The sequence below is a fragment of the Sorex araneus genome, chromosome 6, assembly GCF_027595985.1.
Source record: "Sorex araneus isolate mSorAra2 chromosome 6, mSorAra2.pri, whole genome shotgun sequence".
Classification (NCBI taxonomy): domain Eukaryota; kingdom Metazoa; phylum Chordata; class Mammalia; order Eulipotyphla; family Soricidae; genus Sorex; species Sorex araneus.
Window position 1 is genome coordinate 32447119 of NC_073307.1, and position 20803 is coordinate 32467921.

Genomic DNA, 20803 nt, shown 5'->3' on the forward strand with positions numbered 1-20803 from the left:
CTTTACATCAATGATCACTTCCTTGTAGAATGGTGAGATCCTGGCGGTGAATCCACAATACAGCTCGAGGAGGATATTGATATACTGAGTTTGAATGCCCTGTTTGGCTAGGGCTTCAATGACCACTTAAGTCTCAACAGAATCGAAGGTCTTCTTTAAGTTGATGAACATTAGGCAGAGCGGCATCTTGAACTCTTGAAACTTCAATGAGTTAGGTCACTGTGTGGATATGGTCAATCGTGCTGAATCCTCTTTGGAACCCAGCTTGCTCACATGGTTGTCCTTCATCTAGTGTTCTGCCTATTCTATTCAGGATGACATGAGTGAACAACTTGTAGACAACAGACAGCAGGCAGATTGGGCGATAGTTGCCAATGTCATGGATGTCTCCCTTCTTGTACAACAGAACGGTCCTACTGGTTTTCCACTGGGATGGAACCTTGCATTCAGACAGGTAGCGTGTGAAGAGTCGGCCAGTGTATTGATGAGTACTGGCGGCAGATTCTTCAGGTGTTCGGGTCTGACCTTGTCCAGACCAAGTGCTGTACGAGTCTTTACCAACGAAATGGCATGTCGGATTTCAGAAGGCTAATAAAAAAAGGCTAATAAAAATATGCAAATTAATGCAATACACTATACCAATAACATTTTAAAAAATATATACAATTGTAAAATGCAATAGATACAAAGAAAGATTTTGACAAGACTCAAGATTTGTATAACAAAAACTCAAGATACTGGAGATAAAGGGGACATTTCTCAACATAGTTAAAGGCGTATATGACAGATCCATAGCTAACATACTCAATGATAAAAAAACTGAAAGCTTCTCCCCTAAGATCAAGCACAAGACAAGAAAAACTACCCACACCACTATTATTCAACATATTGGATGTTTTAACCAGAACTAGTCAAGAAAAAGAAAGAAAATGAATCTAGATAGGAAAAGAAGTATATTTGTTGATTATATGTTTTTATACATAGAAAATCCTAAGGATGCCATACATAAAATCTAATAGAACTGACAAGCTGATCCCGTAAATTGGCAGGCTATATTATACTAAAACCAGCTGAAAGCAATGAATGGAAGAGAAAGCTGAAAAAAAAATCTTATTTGTTAGGGACTAAATGACAAATATGCAGCCATCTCAGAGAGGATGGTGATGTCTAAAGTGATGTCAGCCACCAGAAACTCTTGTGTTTGTGTAGCAGTGTGTAGCCATTTTTTTTTGAAGGATATAACTATGAAGAAATTTGGGTCAAGAGTGCCCTGGCATCTGTTTTATTAATTTTCTGTAAAATACATTCATATGTGTATGATCAATTTTTCACTGTGGCTAATAGTTAAATAGAAATACAAAACATGAAATATATTTGGCTTTGAAAAAACAAGTTTGTTTTAATATATCTTTCTGAAGGCACTATTCAAATTTATGAAGACAACAGTCCATCACATATAGAATCAGTACATAGCTTGGCAAGAAAAGTCCAATTGAATAATTGAAGATAAAATTTAGAGTATCTAATGAGATGGGTCTGGAGCGATAGCACAGTGGGTAGGGCGTTTGTCTTGCACACGGCTAACCCAAGTTTGATTCCTCTGTCCCTCTTGGAGAGCCCGGCAAGCTACCGAGAGTATCCCACCTGCACGGCAGAGCCTGGCAAGCTACCCGTGGTGTATTCGATATGCCAAAAACAGTAACAATAAGTCTCACAATGGAGACGTTGCTGGTGCCCGCTTGAGCAAATCTATGAGCAACAAGACAACAGTGCTACACTGTACAGTGCTGATCAGAGGGAAATAAAGATTAGCAAAATTTCAAAACCATAATTCAATATCAGTGTGAAAATTTATCGAGGGGTTCAATCTAAGAATCTTTTATTGTATGAAATTAAAATATAATGTGAATGAAGTTAAAATGTATCTCCATATATCAGAGGTTAGATTTAATGACTTGGGTTTTAAACTCTAAACTTAACCATGAAATACAAAAAGAATGGTAGTTCATATTGAAGTAGAAATTTTCCAATATTATATTAGTATAAAAGGTTATTACTGACTAAAGCATAAAAATATACATGATTCTAAGTTGTCAGTTTTGCAAATATCTAAAGATTAAAAAACGTTTTTAGAAATGTAGACTAGTAGACCATAGATTACACATTCAGAAAAAACCGAAACCACCATTTTTCTGATTTTGTTTTTTGTTACAAATTTACTGTAAATAATGATAAAAGATCATTGGAACTGCCTGCAATAGACACTTCCCATATTTCCCAACTGGAAAGGGGTGATATCTGTTGGCCCCATGGGTGGCTTATGTGAAGCAGGGAGGAGAGAGAGACAGTCACTTTCTCCCCATCCACCTCTGCCACTTGGGACCCAGGGTTACTGGGTTCTTGTCTCACCTTACAGAAAAGAATTTCAGGAATAGACAAGCAGTGAAGTAAAACAGATTTTATTTGGAGATGTTTTGAAGGGAAGGAGGAAGAGAACGTGGGAGAGAGTGGAGAGTAAGGTGCTCAAGAGACAACCCAGGCTTCTCCAAGGGCAGAGAGAGCCCTTCCACACATCCCAGCATTAGACATGAAAGCATGAAAGTACGCATCTCAAGGGTGGAAATGCTGGCGCCCCCTGTGCTCAGGCACCACATGTGCTCAGCCACATGGGTGCAAGCAGCACATGGGCTCAGGCAGCATATGTGCCCCCTTCCTTTGTGGCTTTTATAGGTGGCTTTTATAGGGTTCCTCCAACCTGCCCCCATGGGGGCTTCTGTCTAGGTAGTAGTCTGATGTTAAGGAGGTTACCAAGGGTTTGGGAGTGGTTATGGTCTTCTTTGAAATTCTTTTCCTGGTCTTTTGTTTCTGCTAGAGCTTCTCCAGTCTGTTGCCATGCCAGATGAGGGTCTTATCAGGCCTTAGTTCCTGTTTTCTGCAAGTTTGGCCTTAGAAACTTCAGGCCTGTGCCCAGGAAACTTACTGCCATTGCCTTGGGAGGGAGCCTCCCCTCTCTGCCTGCCCGCCTACATCAGGGGCACCAGAGAACACAATTAGTAGCTGAAAAGGATGGGACTTTCCCCCATTAATCATTCAATTTTTCAGAATATTTTTTAGGGATAGTGGAGAAAAAACTAAATATAAAAATCAAATTAGTTCAAATTGCTCTCCATGATACTGAAAAGCAGAGCACAAAAAGGGGGGGGGAGGAGCAAATAAACATGCCGACAAACACCCAAAATGACACTTTTCTTTGACAATGCAGAAATGTAATGGCTTTAAAGTAAAAGTGAAGCTTAAAATTAAAGACACAAAGTTTATTATAAGGTTTCAGACTTTTGAGGGAAAGCTAAAAACACTTTCCCTCAGAGAAGGTCCTCGGGTGGTGATGGGGAAGAGGAATGGTGGGCGTAGCACTGGTGCCCTAGTAACAAACGATTGTGCTTTGTACATTTAAACATCCCCACTATCCTCATCCTGCTTTCTTTTTTTTTCTTTTTCTTTTTCCTGTCCTGCCAAGAGCATGGAATTCTGAACTCTGGTAGAAAGTGAACAGACACCCAAAGATCATTGTGTTTTGAAGGGTTACAGGCTGCCAGTGCTTCCTGACTGTTTATCATGAGAAAGTTAACTCCTTCAAGCTCTTCAGCCATTTGCAGCTTTTGTCCACATCAAGATGAAGTGGCTCCTTGTTTCCAACAATGGGTCACATCATCAAAGCCCTTGGAGGTGCACAAAGCGAGGTGGCATGTCACACTGTGCAAATGTCACCCCTGGGTCACACGCAGGAGGTGGGAAGCCAGAGCATGGCCCTGGAAGGGGGGACCCCACCACACACAGACGACCAGACTCCACCCCTAAACACATCTTTATTAATAGCAGCAAACCATAAACACAATGGTTTAACTCCTGAAAGATGACTAGACACACATGAGAGAACGAGGAAGAATAATTAGAGAAGGTTGTATGAAAGCGCGCTTCTTTCCCACACTGAGAATGGTTCATTCTATTTAGACGCGATTTCTTTTAGATACTTTGCCTTTGTGCCTCCATTCTTGTGGCTGGGCTGGGCATTTTATAAACAATAGAACTCATGGGGGGCGGTACAATAGTATAGCTGATAAGGCACTTGCCTTGCAAGTAGCCGACCTGGACTGGATCTTAGGTATCCCATATGGTCCCCTGAGCACTGTCAGGAGTGATCCCTGAAGGCAGAACCAGAAGTAACCCCTGAGCACCACTAGGATGAGGCCCCCAAACAAAAACAAACAAGCAAATAATGGAATTCCAGTTACAAACTGGCAAATGATGTCTGTTTTCTAAAAGCATTCGAATGCAAACGTATTAGAAGTCCTTATTGCTCTTTCCCAGTTTTAAAAAAGTGTGTATTTAAACTAACAATCAGATAGATCAAAGATGAAGGAAGAAACTTTTTCCTAAGTCCCCTTCTCAGATGTTGACCTTCTGCCATATCAAACTCCCCATGTCCACAGAGAACTTCTCTGCCTGGAACTTGTACTGAATGCCTTTCTCTTTATTATTACTATTTGCTACCACCTAGGTCCTCATTAATTTCTTATGCTCCTAGACACTAGCAAGAGGCTTTTAAAAGATCTTGCCTTAGAGGCAAACTGTTGCAGTAAAAAATAAGATCACTTCAATAGGTGCAGAAAAGTCATTTGGAGAACTTTAATAACCATTTATTATAAAATTCAACACATTAGATGGGAATCAGGTGCAATCAGGTTAACCTAAGAAAAAGCAGCTACCAAAAGACCAAAACTTACACCCAGAACTGACATCACATTAAAGGTCAAAGTCTCAAAGAGATCCTCCTAATGAGACGGGGGTTCCCCGCTCTGACTGTTTCCTACCAGAATTACAGTCACTTGAATTGCAAGGTTAAGATTACAGAGAAACCAAAGAGATAGAACAGAGTTAAAGCATGTGACTGACCCAGTTTGACTCCCCAGCATTGCATAAGGTCCTCCAAGCATCATTAAGTGTGACACTTGACCCCAGAGCTAGGAGTCGGCCCTGAGTAGCGAGGGATGTGCCCCCTATCCCATCCGTGGATATATTGATATTAAACTGCCCATAGAATAATAAGGCAACATGCATCAGATGTTTGATTGTGCTTCCAATTGTAAACATCCATTTAAGCTTCCATTTTTAAACATCTATTTCCAAATTCTTGATTAAGTGTAAAGAGGTATGTTACAGTGCTATTCTATACTACTGAAAAATGAGAAACAGCATTAAGTAGCAAAGATAAGTAAATTATCTGGCAAATATGATAGACTAATAAAACATGATAAATGTTCTACAATAGAATATTTAATGATAAAGTGGGTCAATGAAAACAGATTTCAAAAGGTACACAAGACAGATCTTTGTGTTGTATGTTTAAGAACAAGATATTAAATGCCTCTTTCTGGCAAGTGACTATTTTCTTTTTTTTCTGCATGAAAGCAATTAACTTTAAGTATTGAATAAATAAAAATAAACTATAAATGTTCATAAATTTAATAAGATTAAAGAGTTTAGGATTAAAACAGCATAAGTACAGATAAATTATTATTACTTATCATTTCTCATTCCCAATAAGTCTGTATCAATATTTACAACAATTTATTTGCGGATATGTGCTCCAAGTTATAACTCCTTTGAGACTCTCAGTCAGAATACTGTGGGAAAATAGACTCTGTTTCACACACACTCTGGGGGAGTTGTAACCTCTCCTTCAATGATTTAAATTTCCCTTTTCATTCTTGACCCTGTAATCGCCTTCTTGAGAGTTGAATTAAATTCTTTGTCTAATCCATGCAACAAGGCTTTCTGAGACCTTTTAGAGAATCTCCATTAGGCCTTATTGGGTTATTTCCCTCACTATGAGACTATGTTAGTAAGTTGACACTTGAATGTTCACTCTCATATTATTCTAACACAATAAGACAATGACTACAAAATCCAAACTGTGACCTTTGCTTCTAAAAACATGAGAGTTAGGAATTTTCAAATTAATTGCCCTTTGTTAAAAAACTCCCCGACTATCCTGAGACCAGACATCTAAGAAACTCTTCAGATCCAAACTTGTCCTTAGCAACCCTTTCAGATTTAAACTGAGCTGAAGTACCAGTCAAAATGCCATTTTTCTCTCACTGGGACAGCCATACGGGGAATATTTGCTGGCTGAAAAGCATCCGCTAGATGGTCATGGGATACTACCTCTGCAAGTTGAGGTTTGGTTTTATTGTGGTTTCAGGGATTGAACCCAGGACTTCATGCAGGTGGTGATCTACCACTGAGCTACATTTCTGGCCCACAGACTGGCCCACAATCTGCTAAGTTGCTAAGCAGAGAAATGCTAGTTTCTAATGCCAAGTTTTTCCTTTCTTGTCAATACAAATCTCAAGGTCATGGCAGGAATGTAGATTCTTTATTCCAAACCTGAGGACTTTCCACTCCTTCCTGAGTTTGTAGTGAGGTAGAGTTGTGCTTCTTGCATAATTCATTTGGTTTCTGACTGAAACTTAGACTAGGAGAATCTGAGCCTTACACTGGAAACTGCTATGTTATGAACTTGGATATTCTACATTTTACACGGGCAGCTTCAGAGAAACATTATGATGTTAAGAAAAAAACAAATATCAAAGTCATGGGGCATTGTTCAACATAGGCATGATACTGTGTTCCATTCCTACAAAATCTCTCTATTGTGGACTAGTTATGGAAAAACCTTGCACTGTCTCACTGTTGTGAAGACAAGTAAAACTTTTTTTTTCCCCAAAGGTGTATAATGGCCATACTCCATTTACACGTAGCACTGTCTGTAGCACAGTCCCATTGTTCAATAATTTGCTCGAGCGGGCACCAGTAATGTCTCCATTGTGAGACTTGTTACTGTTTTTGGCCTATCGAATACGCCACAGGTAGCTTCCCAGGCTCTTCCGTGTAGGCAGGGTACTCTCCGTAGCTTGCCAGGCTCTCCGGGAGGGATGGAGGAATCGAACCTGGGTTGGCCGAGTGCAAGGCAAGACCCACCCTCGGCGCCATCTTGATGCCACAATCCACAGAGAAGCGGCAGGCATTCTGGTGAGCAACATGGCCCGGACAATGCTCTGGACCCGAATCGGGGCCAGCAACACCGGGGGGCCGGAAGGAGGAGGTGCCGCCAGCACACCTTCTCCAGATGGAACCCTGGCGACACTGAGCAGCAACTAACACGGCTCCAGGATTCGGGACTGGGACACATCCGAGCCGCGCGGCCGCTAATGCGGCTTTGCGACCTTTTCTAAAACCTGAAAACATACAATCTTTTAATGGAAAACTAATTATCAAATGCCTCCTTATTAGGGTTATCTTGTTTGGGGATATAACTCCCACAACAATAGTGAGTTTTGTGTTGAAATATGGAACGTAATCAAGGTGAAGAGAAAATAAATTGAAATTCATCAGTTATACAGTTGGGGTGGGGGGCGGGGAGTATACCCAGGATTTTGGTGGTGGAATATGGGCACTGGTGAAGGGATGGTGTTTGAATACGGTATAACTGAGACATAAACCTGAGAACTCTGTAACTTTCCACATGGTGATAAAATTTAAAAAAAAAATAAAAATTAAAAAAAAAAAGTAATCGGACCTTTGAACAAAGCCAAGAAACCTGCTTCCTTTCTATTGGAGTTGACTCAATTAACACAACTATTTGGGTACTTTGACCAGATAAATGAAATCATGTGCTTCTTAAAATAAAAGGTGATTTATTGTCTAGCACTGTCTTGAAAGCAAAAGGATTCAACCACATTCCATCTTATTTAAATGAGAAAAACAGAAGGAAAGAAATGTGGAATTGAGGAGTTTGAAAACATTTTACTCTTGTGAGTGAATAAGCAGCAGACTGATTCAAGCAGAGACAGAATATCTGCTGACATTTTAATAACTAAATAAGTAATGTGAATCTCATTCTTGGGATACATAGTTACATTTCAATATTTTGGAACTTTTAATGGATTTTGAGATGAACAGATACTGAGGAAGGATATTAATATTTTCCCCCTCGCTTTGCCGTGATATATCAGATAGATTAGTTGCTGCATTAAAGGAAGAGAATTCAAATTAGAAGCTCCCAAATAGTAAGGCTGATTTCTTAAAATATGCAATATGAAAGCCGTTATGTGAAATGATGAAAGTAAACATTTTCAAAATGCAAGTTTCTTCTGTTATGTATAAAAGGAAACAGCTGAAATGTTGATCATGGATGATTTCTAGAAACACAAACCAAGCCCTTCTTAGTGTGGTAAGGAACCAAGGTGTGAGGATGTTTTGCATATTTAGGAAGAAAGAATTCAGCTGCCCCCCACCCCCACCCCTGCAACACACACAGTTCAAAGCCTACAATGTTAGGAAGTCATTAGTTACTTGGTAAAAATTATATTTCAGAGTTCAAAGAGAGTACAGGAATGACACCAATCCATTTGATTACCACACCTCCTGCACCTCAGGATCATCACCCAGGGATAGCCCTGAAACCCCCTTAGCACTGTTTAGTCATTGAACCACTGAGAGGGAGCCTGGGGACTCAGAGTGATACCCTCTGAGCACTCTTGGAGAGCTCAGCCCCCACTTCGCAAGAAAAAAGGCATCTCATGCTTCCACCTTCTCCCGCTGCATGTGAGGGGCTTGGAAGCCACGCCTGGCCCTGACTGCTGTAAAACCACTGAAAAGCCAACAACTCTCATTAGATGTGTTAGATCCTGGCCCGCAGCTGAAACTGTGGGTCCCAACAGCTGAATGCTGGGGGTAAAAGAGGGGATGGTGGTGACAAACTGGGCAATGATTTCTGAATGCACAACAATCCAAAATTAATTAAAAAATATGGCAACAGTAAACGGCTTCTGAAAATGCACAATCACCCAGAGTTGATTTAATAATCAAATACTGGGGCTGGAACAATAGCACAGCGGGTAGGGCGTTTGCCTTGCACGCCGCCGACCCAGGTTTGATTCCCAGCATCCCATATTGTTCCCTGAGCACTGCCAGGGGTAATTCCTGAGTGCAGAGCCAGAAGTAACCCCTGTGCATTGCCAGGTCTGACCCAAAAAGAAAAAAAAAAAAAGGGAAAAAGAAATCAAATACTTCAAGAAGCCCAGGTGTTTCTGGTCACGCTAAGGACACCCTGGATGAAAAAGCAGAGTCATAGGTGAGGTCTCCAGCATACCGGCAGGCCACAAGGCCACGCATCGGTCTACCACCACCCCGATCTGTAGACACGAATGAATGGATGAGACTCACTACTCAGGAGCAGCACCAGCAGAGGGCAGTCTGGGGGCAGCCTGGAGCATGGGCTGAGTCCTGGCCTGCAAGAGACCTCAGTTAGAAACCTCATAGGAGGTGCCCAAGTGGTCCTCTGGTGGGTAAAATGTTTGCCTTGCATGCTTTCCACCTGGGTTCAATTCCCTGGCCTCCCACAAGGTCCCCCAAACATGATCTTCATTTCATATTCTTGTGATCTTCACTCTCCAGAGGTGCCGAGGGAAACGTGCACTAAAAACGTTCTTGTTCTTAACCAGAAGAAGCTGTGCTGCGGGGCGCCTCCCCCACTGCCTAGGGTTTGGGCTTTTTTTTTTTTCCTTGTCAGAGTACTGTTACTGGGAGAAACAGAGACCACACTACACCTCCCACGTACCCCTCCTGACTCCTAAATTACTTGATGGTTTGGGAGTTTCGGGGCTTATCGGAGGTTCTGGTGACTCAGTGTCTTCCCGGGGCAGGTTTTCTTATTAAGACAGAGCTCAGTCGTGTTTCATTGTAGCTTCTTCTCGGATCCTACTTTTTTTTTTCTTTTTTTGCCAGAAGCACCCGGGGACTTTAAAAAAAATATTTCGCCTCCCCCACTTTATTTCTTCAAAGTTTTCTTTAAATGTCTCCTATAAATTTCTCTCCAATCTCCTTGGAAATGATTAAATTTGTTACTGTTTTTGGCAGGCTGGAGCGATAGCACAGCAGGTAGGGTATTTGCCTTGCACAAGGCCAACCTGGGTTCGATTCCTCCGCCCCTCTCAGAGAGCTCGGCAAGCTACCGAGAGCATCTTGCCCACACGGCAGAGCCTGGCAAGCTACCCGTGGCGTATTTGATATGACAAAAACAGTAACAAGCCTCACAATGGAGACGTTACTGGTGCCTGCTCGAGCAAATCGATGAGCAAGGGGATGACAGTGACAGTGGATGACTGTTTTTGGCATATGAATACTCCACAAGTTGCTTGCCAGGCTCTGCTTGGGGGTGGGATACTCTGGAGCCATAGCACAGCAGATAGGGCGTTTGCCTTACACACAGCCGACCCTGGTTCAATTCCTCTGTCCCTCTCTGAGAGCCCAGCAAGCTACCGAGAGTATCCCGCCCTCATGGCAGAGTCTGGCAAGCTATGCGTGGCATATTCAATATGCCTAAAACAGTAACAACAAGTCTCACAATGGAGATGTTATTGGTGCCCACTCAAGCAAATCAATGAACAAACGGATGATGGTGCTACAGTGTTCCTTGAAATCACTAAGTCAAAATGAGTCCCTTGGTGGAGGGAAGTTGACACTGGTGGTGGGATTGGATTCAAATCTTATATGCCTAAAACTCAGCTATCAGTAGCTTTGAAAATCACAGTTCTTTAATAATAAAAAAATTAACTTTTAAAAAATGGGTCTACTGGAGATTCCTTGAACTCTGTGCCCTTGAAGCTTTTTCAGTTCTTGACAGCTCCCCACCACCCAGAGGCCATAACTGCAGCAAAGCCCTGAGCCCCCATCCCGAAGCTGCTTATGCTGGTCTCCAGAACCAGCAGAACCAGCATGCTGGTCTCGGTGTTTTGTAACCTCCCCCTTGTGTTGTACCTTCATAATCTTGTAGTGTGGACTTCCTGTGATAAGCCATACTGAAAATTTGGTGATTGGCTCGTGTTCTAAGTGAAACATCTCCACTCAGGTGAAAGTTGGAACCTGAACCTCATGTTATAAATAAAATTAGACATCAATTTATTTTTTTATTTTGGTGCAGTGTCAGGGATCAAATCCAGGGTCTCATGCATGCAAGGCCACTTCCTTGATAAGACTAGGCATTTTTTTGTTTTTGTTTTCATTTTTGTTTTGGGACCACTGTGGGTGGTGTTCAGGGCATACTCCTGGCTCTGTACTCGGGGATCAATCACTCTTGGTGGGCTTGGGGGACCACATGGGATGCTGAGGATCGTACTCAGGTCATCTGCCCGCTGTACTATTGCTCTGGTGATGACTAGGCATTTCTAAAAGCTATCACTAGGGGGTGAAGTGATAGTACTACCTTGCACATAGCTGACCCAAACTCAATCCCCAGCACCCCATATGGTCCTTTGTGCCCCAGTCAGGAGTAATTCCTGAGCATAGAGCCAGAAGGAAGCCTTGAACACTGCTGTGTGTGGCCCCCAAAATAGAAACAAATAAACTTTATAATTGATATGTTAAGGGATTAATAGAAAAGCAGCAAAACAAAAACAAAACAAAACAAAAAAATAACTAAAAAACATAACCAGGTGAATAATGTTAGCAGAAAATGTATAGTCTAACAGAGAGTTTAAGATCTCCCAGCTTGAGATAATGCTAGTAGAAACTTTTTAACTGAAAAACTAAGTCAAAGAAGACAAAATAAATAACATCTGAGGATTGTGCCATGGCTATAGTGTATACAAATTGGGAATAGCAGAGAGAACAAAAGAGAAAAAAATATTAATGCAATATTTTTTTGAGGGCATAATAATTCTCAAAGAGAATTATTCTCAAACTAAGGTCAGACACTAAGGCACAGATAAAATTGAGTTAATGAAAAAAAAACAAATAAGTGGAATAAAATAGAGATAAAATAAAGCTAACTATAATTGACAACAGAGCAAAGGTAATACAAAAATCAAAGATAGTTTTCAACAAATAGTGTTGGAGAAAAACTGGATATCCACCACATATGCAGAAAAAGATTATGACAAAGATCTTCATTTTTTATAAATATACTCAAAATGGATAACAGACCTCAGTGTAAATTGAAAATCTACAAAGCTAAATGGAGAAAACCTAGCCAATCTTTGATATAATGGTGATCTTTTTAATTTTTAGATATTAATTAAGATAAAAGCTGCGAAAGAAATAATTATAACCCAGAGTTCATTAAAATTAAAATCTTATATTCTCTGAAAAACAACTTGAAGAGAATGAGAAGATAGGTCACAGTTCTGAGAGAAAATATTTACAAAAATACACCTGACAAAGTTTGATTATCCATAAATATGAAAGAATTCTTAAAACTCTGAGCAATAGCACAGCGGGTAGGGCGTTTGCCTTGCATGTGGCCGACCCGGGTTCGATTCCCAACATCCCATATGGTCCCCTGAGCACCGCCAGGGGTGATTCCTGAGTGCAGAGCTAGGAGTAACCCCTGTGCATCGCCAGGTGTGACCCAAAAAGAAAAAAAAAGAATTCTTAAAACTTCAAAATAAGGACAAAACAAGTGATTTTAAGATTATGGTCAGTGATTTAAACAGATATCCTACCAAAGAAGATATACAGATAGCAAATAAGCACGTGAAAAGAAGTTTGACATCATATATTTAAGGGAATTATAAATTAGAAGCTACCTATAACTGCAAGCCCATTTAGAATTACTAAAATCTGTAGTCCTACCACCACCAAATGCTGGTGAGAATGTGGAATAATAGTAGTTATCATTTATTACTAAGGAGAATGCAAAATGACATGGCCTCTTTAAAAGACAATTTGGTACAAATCTAAACATATTTCTTCAACCCAAATGTCCAATGAATGAATAGATAAAGAAGTTGCTATATATATGTACATATATACACACATACATACATATAATGAAATATGCGGTTCTAAGAATAGGTGAAGCTATAGCACAGCAGGAGGGACTCGCCTTTGCCTTGCACGCATTTGATCCACATTCCATCCCTAGCACCCCATGTAGTTCCTCAGCCCCACTAGGAGTGATTCCTGAGTGCAGAGCCAGGACCTGTTTAGTGCAAAGCCTTAAGCATTGCCAGGGTGTGGTCCCCAAAGAAAAACAAACAGGAAAAAAAGTAGATGAAACCTTGCAGTTTGTTACAATGTGGCTAGAAATGGTAGGTGAGATATTAAGCTAAGTGAGAGGAAAAAGAATAAGAAGCAAATTATTTCACTCATCCCTGGAATAGAGAGGAAAGAGACGAGACAAGGGAAAAGACTAACAGTGACAAATCCTTGACCTTGGATTATCAACAGTGGGGAAAGGCAGTGGAATAAAGATGTGGAATGAATCAGAGGTGACATAAGGACAGAGGTAGAAGTTCATGGGCACTTTGGTGTTTGTGGTGTGCAGTAACTTTATCAATACTATAAATAGTACTATAACTATATTACATAAACTATATTAGCACTGTAGCATTGTCATCCCTTTGTTCATCGATTTGCTCGAGCGGGCACCAGTAATGTCTCCATTGTGAGACTTGTTGCTACAGTTTTTGGCATATCAAATATAAAAATAAATCCCCCTCACCAAATCCAAACATATTTCTCACTAAACATGTTTACCATATGATTTAGGAATTGTACTGGCATTTATCTAGAAGTAGTAGTTTATAGGAAAACATACACAAGAATATTTACAGCAGCTTTATTCATAATTGACCAAATTTGGAAGAAACTAAGATGTCCTTCAGCAAGTAAATAGATATATTAAGATCTACTATGACAATAAAATATTAGAGGGCACTAAAAATTATCTATCAAAACATTAAAAGACATAGAGTAGCCTTAAATGCATATTCACACATTACCAGTCTAGAAAAGACTACATAGTTTATTATTATAGCCATATGATAATGGGAAAGACAAAACTGTGGAGAAAGTAAGAGGGTAAGAGTGGTTTCCAGGGGTTAGTAAGAAAGAATGAGTTTGTAGAACATATATGTCAAAACCCACAGAAAATACAACATCAATAATGAACCCAAATACAGACTATGGGATTGGGATAAGAATGATGTGTCAATGTAAGCTCATCAGTGGTGAGAAATGTATTACCTTGGTACAGGATGCAAATATTAGATTAGGTATCCATACCTGTTGGAAACAGGGAGTTCAATGTATATAGATAGTGTTTTCTGGCTAATTTTAGCACAAACTAAAACTGATCTAGAAAATAAAAGTCATCATATTGGTATTTTAAAAATGTATTTCCTTAATTGAGATTATCTGCGTATCTGGCATAGTATTGTACCAAAAAAAACTTTTGCAGAAACGACCTCATGAACGTCTTTGAGGGGACTCCTAAGAAGTGCTCAGGAACTACGAGGCCACTCCCTGCAGTACTCAACCAACCAGGACCTGGTTCAATGCTAGGGCGTGAGGATGTAGTACTGCATGAACTGTGGGGCCAAGACCCCCAGCACTTCCCTGGCAATTCTGGGAGCCACCAGGGCCATATCTAGCAGTGTTTTTAGGAGGCCATGAGGTGCCTGATATTGAACTTGTGGTCCTATATATACTCCAAAATTGGGAATATTCCCTTCTTTATTTCTCTGATATGATTAGCAGTTAGAATTCCACTCATATGATGGGAGATTTTATAATTTAAGCAGAACTACCCAAAATGTCTCAGAGGACAAATTAAGACTTGGGACTATTGTTTTTTGTCTTTCCCATTTATGGTCCCCTCCTGTGAGAATCTATGGAATGACTCGCTTCCCAGCAATACAGTTTATGCCATTCTTGTAATTCTACATAATCACATTTTTGTCCCTTCCTTTTAAATTCAACTACAATGATAATATTGGTAAATTTGTGCTTTAAAAAACTATTTTGTTAACTCTTAAGGTCATTTTATATTGCTTTCCAGAAAAATAGCATATTGATTTTGGGTTTTCAAATATTACATACTTTTTATGTTATACCCACTGTGTAAGGAAGAACTGTGTCAATCAATGTCTTTCCTTTTCAGGTACACAGAGGTAACTGAAATGAATTATCTTGGCCAATATCTTAAAAGGCATCAAAATTGGAAATCTATTCTAGCACCACTTTCCCTCTTGATTTTGTCATTCTTAAATAATATCAATTCAGCGTATATTCCTTTCAACCCTAGAATGAATTTAAGTAGGAACTACGAAAGCCATTACTATAGCACAGTAAAAACAGACAATTATAACAGCAAAGTAGAAGGTAAAATGGATAAATACAAAGACCTATGTAGTGACTGACTAACCATACAATTGAGATTCAAATTCTTTAGATATGAGTCAATTTTTCCTTGAGTCATAAAGCAAAGAAACTTGAAGACTTGGTGTGGTTTGTATTTGGTGGTAAGAGAAGCAAAATGGGGAGGTGTTGAAAGCAAAGTGGAGAAGGTATTTCATACACTAACACACGGAAACCGCTGAATTCAAATCTGGAATTCTACTTAGGAATGCCACAATATTTCCCTTTATTTTATTCAGCCAAGTAATGGTTATCTACCAGCAACATTCTCAATTTTGGCATTCTCTGTGTAACACAATGCTGAGAACAGCTGTGAGTGAAAGTGTCCCAACACCACCACTGTGACGGCAGGATTTAGATGCTGGCTGATCACATCCGTCAGAGCTGAGCTCAGCAGCCGGAGCTGCCATTGGACAAAGGACCACGGCAGTCGGGGGCTCTCAGAGCAGTTGCTGGTTTTCTCAGATTCCCTGAGCCTTTGAGTCAATATCTAACAATGTAAGGCTTTGACTATAAAGTGACAAGTCGAGTTGTTTTTTTTTTAAACAAATTTTTTTCCAGGATGTAAACAAGCAGGCAAATGTTTTTTTCTTGGAGCCTCTTGTTTGGTGACATGATTATTCTAAGACATGCGGTCTTGGCTCCCATCTGTCTTTAGAAGTAGTAACAGCCAAAAGAGAATTGTGTCCTGTATTATGTGATGTTGCATAACAGTGTTTTATGAGCTTGTGCTTAGTCTTTAAACTGTTGTTTAATGGCACTGTGACATTTTTACTATTTATATTTAATACTGACTTTTGCTCTAAAGGTGTCTAAAGCATTTAAATGAGTAGATAATGTTCTTATATTTGTTCATTCATTCATATCATTAAATGGACACCTATTTTGTACCAACTAAGTATTCTAAAAGCACACTTTCCCTCCCCCCAGCCCCCTTCTTTCACTCCACCTTAAAAACAACACTTTCTTATGGGCAGGGAGATAGTTCAAAGGGCTGGGGCATATCCTGGGTACTGCCTGCCCATAGTCCTAGCAGCCACCATCCAGCTGGGAAAGCACACCCCCTGAAAAAAGCAAACAAAAATTTAGCACTGTCTTTCTGGAGACCAACATTTTTGTTTAGCCTGTCATCACTGGCAATGAAGACAAATTCTACCTTTAATTCTGGTCTTATGAAGTTATCTTTGTCAAGTGACTCACCCAAACTTGGTATTTTTCCAGAGAGAAAATTTACCTACAGTCAACATAAAATATTCATGACTATTTTACTTAATAAATTTATAGTCAGAGTTAAAGTATAAAAGAAATCAGTCAATATTTATCAATTCAAAGCTATTTAGTGAGTAGATATATTGTAATGAGTCTTTGAAAAACTAGTACAATATGAAGAAAACACTGTAGTTCTTATAACATTAGTCATATGTTTTTAATGACATCTATGAGTTGGGTACACTAAAAAAACTCTCAAGTACATTTATTTGATTGCAAAGTTAAGGAATCTGTCGATGTCATAAACAAAAGTGGGATTAAATAACTTTGTATAAAGGTATGTTTTTACCCCTTGAATATCAGTTTATAGATAAGTTCTCATGCTAAGAGTTTATGGATTATATATGGAGCCTATACCCTTTCATTAAAGTCACTTTTTTTTTTGCTTTTTGGGTCACACCTGGCTATGCACAGGGATTACTCCTGGCTCTGCACTCAGGAATTACTCCTGGCAGTGCTCAGGGGACCATATGGGATGCTGGGAATCGAACCCGGGTCGGCCGCATGCAAGGCAAACGCCCTACCTGCTGTGCTATCGCTCCAGCCCCTCACTAAAGTCACTCTTTATGTCAGTTAGGAGAATTCCTTCATATTCATGGTTGAGTTATTGGCCTATTAAGAAAGAGAGAACTTGACTATTAACTTTTTCTGGTAAAACAAGTCAATAGAAACACATATATTGGAGATCAAGCTCATTGTATTGTTGATAGAGGAGTGTTTATTTTACTGCATAAATTTCCTGGACCATTTTTCTTTCTAGATATAAAACAAAAGCATGGGAGGCAGTGTGTGTGCTCTGAGCTTATTGATCCTATATCATGTGAATCAATGATTAATATTTGGGATGGAGATCAGGGTTGTCCACCTCTGCACATCAGAATTGTGGCAACCTAGTGTTGCACATATGAGAGTCATTTGTGCGGAATTCAGGAATTTTGTAAACATTTGTTAAACATAGAAATTATTAAAATTGAAGTAGACCTGAGGCTGGAGCGATAGTACAGTGGGTAGGGTGTTTGCCTTGCATGCAGCTGACCCAGGTTCGATTCCCAGCATCCCATATGGTCCCGCGAGTATCATCAGGAGTAATCCTAAGTGCAGACCAGGAGTAACCCCTGAGCATCGCTGGGTGTGACCCAAAAAGAAAAAAATTTTAAAAATTAAACTAAATTAAGAGCCAGCCCTGTGTAACCTCAGAGAGCCAGCACCAGAGTAACCTCAGAGAGCCAGCACCTGAGTAACCTCAGAGAGCCAGCCCTGTGTAACCTCAGAGAGCCAGCACCTGTGTAACCTCAGAGAGCCAGCCCTGTGTAACCTCAGAGAGCCAGCACCTGTGTAACCTCAGAGAGCCAGCACCTGAGTAACCTCAGAGAGCCAACACTGTGTGGCCTCAGAGATCCAGCACTGTGTAGCCTCAGAGAGCCAGCCCTGTGTGGCCTCCGAGAGCCAGCACCTGTGTAACCTCAGAGAGCCAGCCCTGTGTAACCTCAGAGAGCCAGCACCTGTGTAACCTCAGAGAGCCAACCCTGTGCAACCTCCGAGAGCCAGCACCTGAGTAACCTCAGAGAGCCAACCCTGTGTAACCTCAGAGAGCCAGCACCTGTGTAACCTCAGAGAGCCAGCACCTGAGTAACCTCAGAGAGCCAACCCTGTGTAACCTCCGAGAGCCAGCACCTGTGTAACCTCAGAGAGCCAACCCTGTGTAACCTCAGAGAGCCAGCACCTGAGTAACCTCAGAGAGCCAACACTGTGTGGCCTCAGAGAGCCAGCACTGTGTAGCCTCAGAGAGCCAACCCTGTGCAACCTCCGAGAGCCAGCACCTGTGCAACCTCAGAGAGCCAACCCTGTGCAACCTCCGAGAGCCAGCACCTGAGTAACCTCAGAGAGCCAGCCCTGTGTAACCTCAGAGAGCCAGCACCGGCACAACCTTAAAAAGTTATTTTGATGTGGTTGGAGGTCATGTGGGGGAAGGGTGATGCAGGCCGAATACAGACTAGAGACTGAACACAATGGCCACTCAACACCTTTATTGCAAGCCACAACACCTAATCAGAGAGAGAGAGAGAACAAAGGGGAATTCCCTGCCATAGTGGCAGGGTGGGGTGGGGGGAGACGGGACTGGGGAGGGGGGGAGGGATGTTGGGTTTACTGGTGGTGGAGAATGGGCACTGGTGAAGGGATGGGTTATCGAACTTTGTATGGGGGAAACATGAGCACAAAGATGTATGGATCAGTAACTGTACCCTCACGATGACTCTCTAATTAAAAATAAACTAATAAAAAAAATTAAAAAAATAAAAAATTAAACTAAATTAAATTACATACACCTACAATTCAATGACTATGTGTATCATTGAATTGTAGGTGTATGTACTTTAATTTAATGTATATGGTTTGGGGGCCACATTTAGCATCCAGTGGTGCTCAGGGGTTATTCCTGGCCTTGCACTTGGGAATTACTTCTGGAAGGCTCGAGGGACCATATGGAACATCAGGGATCAAACTTAGGTTGGCCATGGGCAAGGCAAGTGCCCTACTCACTGTATTGCTCTAGTCCCACAATAAATCATATTTAAAAAATACACTTTTAACTCAAAATTTAGGTTTATTGTGCTTGTGTTGTGGAAATACTATATTATAGTGAACTACCTACTGTCTCTTTCTAATGCCTCATTCAGTGGTATTAGTTTGGGAATATCTGCACACCATTGCCTTATACATTTTTCAGATTTATAGTTAATAAATATGACATGTGCACCACTGAGGTTACCAGGCCAACACCACAGAAAAGAGGTGACACAGATTTATATAGAGAAACAGTGTCACCTGATAAAGAGAAACACAAAGATGTTCCATAGCAGTTTTGACAAGACCGATTGTGCTTTGGGTTCTCTTGGGTCCAGCATTATCTTAGCCCGGGGTGAGTCTGGTCCTTGTGAGATGGACAAGCACAAATCCAAGTCAGTGTAGGTTAGGCTAATGGGATACTCTGAACCAAAGTCACCTGCCAAGAGAATCTCTCATTCCACAGACAAGGGCTTTCCTCAGTTCTCCACCCATTGTCTTTTTCCTTCCCTCACCTCCTCCTGCATTGCCCTCATGCATGTAGCCTTCCTCACAGCTGTGTAATGCAAATATCAGAGACATCTTCACATTTCTTTTTCCTTGTGTCTCTCCCCAGTCAATTGGCTCTCTGTAGGCACCCTCCTCATAACGCATTCCTAGCAACTCCCATTTTCATTTTGACTCACCCTCTACCTGCACCTTTATAGGAGAACTTGACATCTCACTATCTGTGGAAACTCTTCAGGTTTCCAGGATCAGCCCATGATATTTTCTGGAAGGGGATGTGAAGCTAGGTCACTGTCTTCCAGAAATCCAGACCCAAGCATTTAAAAATGGTCTCAATTCTTAGGAAGATAATATGCTACTGGAAGATGAAATCATATTGTTATTGCTTTCCTAAATTACTACTCTAGCAATAAAATATGTATGGAACTTTGTGATAGTACAAAAATAGATCAGGATATGGTAACACGAAGAAGTAGCTTTTATAATATTCATTAAATGCTCACATCTGATTTACCAACCTCCTCACTCATCTGCTTATTGCAAAGTGGCTCATATTATTAGCTAATTTTTCTTAATAGTAATGATCAGTAACATTTGCTAGTTATCTTCAATGTGTCAGGCCATGAATTTTTTTTATATTATATAAAGCTATTAAATTCTCACAAAACCCTTATAAAATAGGTAACATTATTTCCAGTTTCTATAATACAACATAGAAACTAAGGTCCTGAGAATTTAACTCACTTACCAAAGCCAGTGAGAAGCTTTATTTCACTAACTACATAATAAGTTTGCATTTCTTCGACATAGAAATAAATACTACTTTAAAGTTTTAATTAAAAAGTTTATTGCATTAATCTATAAATTCATTTGATGATACAAATGACAGTGTAGGCTAATAATGATGCAAGGTTATCATCTTTGGAAAATAGAAATAATTTAATGCTGAAAGCCTTTGTGTGTGTGTTTGTGTGTGTGTGCGCGAACACTATAATCATGAAAACCCTGATGTAATTTGACTTTTTTCTTTTAAAATATATATTGTAATTTTGTTCATATCAAAATGAAGCCTAGACTAGACATGGCGCTAGAATAAGTAGACTCATTGTTAAAGGAACAATATTAAACACATAATAGAACAGTTGCTATACATTTTTAGTAAATAAACAAGGGCCCTTCTCCACTATGTAAATCATGCTGA